The following is a 4,716-nucleotide window of genomic DNA, read 5'->3' on the forward strand; positions in this document are numbered from 1 at the left end:
CCGATCGGGACACCAGTTCTCCATCTCCCGATCAGCCTGCGCCTTGACGCCGCGGATAAAGTTCTCGACGGTCTCGAGGGAACCCCCGTGGCGCAAGAACAGGTCGGCGAGGCAAGGGAACCGCCCGTCGTCGTCCACCGTCTTCCACGTACCGTCCTTGCTCCCTGACGACCCAATCTCGTCCTCCTCAGAGGGAAAGTGGTCCTCCCATGCTCGACGCTCCCGGAGGAACCCCGGGGCGATCCCGTCCATGCCGTAGATCGTCCTCTTGATCTCGGACTCGGGGTCGGTGGGGGTGCGCATCATACAGGCGAGCGCCACCACTCCGTCCGCTCGCCCCGACTCTGCCCGGATCGCGGCAGGCGCCCCCGGGAGGAGCCACGCTGGGGTGGGAGGTCCGTACACCGGCAAATTTCCCTCTTGATCGCCGGGCTCTTGCGACGCCAGTGGTGCCGGTTCGGCCAAACCTTGAGGCGGGGGCTCGAGTGGCTCGTCCTCTTGGCCCCCCAGCTGCTGCTGCTGTTGCTGCCCCAGCTACTGCTGCTGCTCCTCCTGCTGATGCTGCAGCTGCTCCTCCGGCTGGGGTTGCTGCTGCTGCTGCTCCAGTGACGGCTGCGTCGCCTCGCGCTCCCGCTCCTCCTCCTCCTCCATCTTCCTTTGCGCCTCGAGAGCTCGAAGGCCTGCAGGCCAGGGAGTCCGTCCCGCGACGTTGGGGGTCGACGCTTCTTCCTCCATAGGGCGAGCGCCCCCAGACGTTTCGTTGCCATCAGACGTATCGCTGATGGTGATGGGTTCCCCCTCGACCCCCAATCGAGGGGGCTCAGGGGCTCCCTCTGACGCTCGCGTCTGGGGGGCCGCATCATGAGTCGGCGGTGACGGAGTAGGCGCGGAACGAGATGAAGCCCTCTCGACGCCGGCTGGAGGTTGGGGGCTGGATGAGCCTACAAAAGAAAGGGTAAGGGTCAGACGTTATGATAACCAACACAAGAACATCGCCCGGGAATTAACTACGAACCTAGTTCCTTGGAGGCGGCACCCGTTCTGAGCCTCTTGGCCATAGACGGTTGGGCCTGCTCAAGGGTCCGCTTCAGCCTGAGAAAAGGTCGGCATATGAGGAAAGGTGGAAGAATGGGAAGACAAAAACCGCAACATCAAAAAGGCTTACCCCACGGGGAGAACGGCTCGCCTTCCGCCACCCCGACCAGCGGGCCTCGAGCCACCCTGCGTCGGGGCTCCAGGCCCCTCGAGGGCACGAACTGGCTTAGGTACGTCGGTCCCCGCCTGGCGGACGCCGGGACCCGCGCTCCTACGGCCGGCGTCTCCTTTCTCAGAGGCCGCGGCGCGACCACGAGTTAGCGGCCCCGACGCCTGGGACCTAGCCGGACCGCTCTCCCTGGGCACCGGGGGAGGGCGCGGTGCGTCTTGGCCCGCCTTGGGCGCGGGAGGGGTGTCGGCCCGGGGACGACGAGATCCGCTCGGACCCTCCTCTGGCGCCTCCGTCCGGGGGGCGTCGACGTCACCTCGAGGCGGGCCCTCGAGAATCCGATCGAGGCGCGACGCCATCCCCTCGGAGTCGTCGCTGTCCTCGTCGTCATCGTCATCATCGTTGGGGGATTCTTCCTCAGGCTCCCCCCTCTGCCTGGATTTGGCTCGACGCGCCTCTAATGCTTGGCGGTCGAGGTTCTTCTTCTTCTCCCCCTTCTTTGCAGAGTCCTTGGCAGACTTCAGCTTTTCGGCGGATTGGCGCCGTTTGTCGCGATCGACCTCGTCCTCCTTTACCGGAGGCCTCGAGGACCGGACATCAATCCGACCCTACCAAAACTACAGTAGACTTAGAAAAAAGAGAGGGGAGAAAGGAAACCCAGAATCGGGGATGCGCGCAAGAAGAAAGCGTACCAGATCGATCGAGCCTGCGTCAGGTCTCATGGGGAAGCCGTTGACATGCTCCGGCTGAAAATCACCGGCAATGGCAGCCCTGACTCGGGCCGCTACTTCGTCGTCCGCCGGAGCCTCGTTGGACATTCGACACGCCTCGAGGTCCCGAGATGAGACGCCGGGGCCCATCTCGTCCATCCTCAACGGTCGTGACATCAGAGGGAGAACTCTCCGATGATGGACGGCCGAGAGGACGAGGGCGGCGGTCAAACCTTCCTAGCGAAGCTTCTTCAGGGCGTCAAGGAGGGGGTCGAGCCGAGACTGATGAGCTTGGACGACGCCGTACGTCCAGTTCGCTGGACGCTCCAAGATCAGACGGCCCGAGTAGGAAGGCAGGAGGTTGTCGTCGTTCCGCAGGTAGAACCACTGGGAGTCCCAGCCGGCGTGGTTGGTCGATAACCCTACCGGGATGTACTCCCGCGGCCGGTCCGTCTTCCCCGTCTTCTGCACCAGATTGAGGCAACCCGCCCGCACGGGCTTCCTTACGCCCGTAGTTCCGGTGGGGGCGTGAAATAGCTTGCCCCTGTAGAGGTGGAGCCACAGCTCCCAGTGCGGCATCATCCCCAGGAAGCCCTCACACACGGCGGCGAAGACCGCCGCTACGGTGATGGCGTTCGGAGAGAAGTGCTGGAGCTCCACCCCATAATGGAAGCAGAGGGCCCGCATGAAGCGGCTTGGGGGCGCGCCCAGACCGTGGCAGTGGAACTTGGCGAACGACACCACGTAGCCCTCGGGCGGCTGAGGCCCCCTGTGACTCGCCGGCAGCGCGATCCACTCTGGCGACGACAGCGAGGTGCGGCGGCGCAGCAGTCCCTCCTTCTCAAGCTCTAACAGCCGGCGCTCCTTCATCGACGACGGGCGCCAGTCGTCGGCGGCGACGAGTCTTACAGGCATCTCGGCTGAAGGGACGGTGGGTTCACTACAGCTCGAGGGGGCGTGTGCGCGTGAGACGGCGAGAAAGCAAAGGCAGCAAAGGAATAAGAGCGAGAAGGCGGAAGGGAGAGGAACGGCGGCGACGCCACGACGTACTTATAGGCAGCAGTCCGCCAACGGACAGATCCAAGAAATAAGGTAACTCCCCCCATAAATGCGCCGTCTGACGGTCCTTTCTCTCCTCACAGGCCGGACGCTCCGAATTCCCCGCCGATACAGTGTCGCGACGTCACTTACCTCAAAAGGTGCGCCCAACGGGCAGAAAGACGAACCGGCACGGCAGCTTCCTTACTTCGTAAGCCAAGGTATGCGCCCACGATAGTCTCGAGAGGTCGATGGCTGGCCCGTCGAAAGGGTTCGACAGCCGATCTCGAGCACCAAGAGTCAGGGATCCCCAGCGAGTGGTCGAAAATCGAGGCCCGCCTCGAAGACTAGCTGGCGATGTCCAAGGTAGGGTTGAGACAGTCGAGAGGAATCCCCCCGAAGGGAGGCACCGAGCCGCTGGACTCTATCGAACGAGACCGGTATCCCCGACCACGTCGACCCTGCTTTATGAGGACGCCTCTGGGCTACAGCTGACCCCCTCGAAAGGGGCACAGGTTCTCACTTGGACTACCCGCTAGGAACTCAAACTGGGGTGGAAGACGCTCGCTCTATCGAGAGTACGTCGAAACCTCCAAGCAAGGCAAAGCCGAACAGAACCTTCCACCACGGGTGTTGACAGCGTTTCTGCAAAATTTGGCGAAATAAGCCCCCGAAGGAGTTAAATACTCCCTCGAGGGCTCGGGGGCTACCCCCGCGGGGTCGCTCGCGCGCCCCCGTGGAAGCTCGACCATAAAAAACGAAAGTCTTCACTCGAGCGCCAGCGCTCGACTGAAGACTCGGGGGCTACTGTCGAGGGTACCAACAAGGGGTACCCTCACCAATGCGTATAACGAAACCATCCGTACACACGGGCGACCATCGACGGCCGCAGCCTCAAAGACGGAAATACCGTCGAGCGAGTCCGCCAGGGCTCGAGCAGCAACTGCCGTCGAATACGGAAGCGGGCTCGAGCGAACCGAGGGGCGTCGAGCGCAAGGACACTGTCCGCCGCCTGACGCGCGGAGGCGGGTCGGAGCATTTAATGCACCTGACGCTTCCCCACCTAACACATGGGCCACGGGAGGCTTCCGTCCCATCGTTCTTTTTGCAGCCTTCCCACCGAACGGCCCAGGGCGTGCCAGGACACGGGAAACAAGGATGGAACGTCTAATCGGGACCCCCTCGAGAAACCCAAGGTCAGCGCTCCAGATATCGACACCTCGTGCGGCGTCCGACCCTCGACCTCACCAGGCTCCTTCCTGGGGACGAGTCGGGCGTCAAATGACCACGCCGTAACCGCTCCGCCGGATTTGCCGCCGGGCCTTATAAGCGTGCACCCGCCGAACCAATCCAAGACGGCGCGCAGAGCAGAATGCAGGGGCACGCGTGATCATCACCAGGCTATTAAGACGGGACGGCTCGAGGGCATGCCGGTACGGAAACCTCGAGTAGGTCGGCGCTCCACGCTGCTATCGACTCCTATTCCTACACCTACACATGTACCCTAGGCCCTTCCTTGGAACTATAAAAGGAGGGACTCAGGAATAGAAGAGGACACAGCAAAAGACCACGCTCATACGTAGTAAAGCTCCACACTTCATACCACGCTTGTATTCGCCCCTGTATAAGCACTTAGGTGCAAGATAATACAAACTCTCTCCCCCCGCTGGACGTAGGGCCTTCTCTTGCCCGAACCAGGATAAATCTCTGTGTCTTCTTGCATCACCATCCGGAAAGGGGAGCACGCATACAAATTTACTCGTT

This window comes from Sorghum bicolor, chromosome 6 (assembly GCF_000003195.3).
Source record: "Sorghum bicolor cultivar BTx623 chromosome 6, Sorghum_bicolor_NCBIv3, whole genome shotgun sequence".
Lineage (NCBI taxonomy): Eukaryota > Viridiplantae > Streptophyta > Magnoliopsida > Poales > Poaceae > Sorghum > Sorghum bicolor.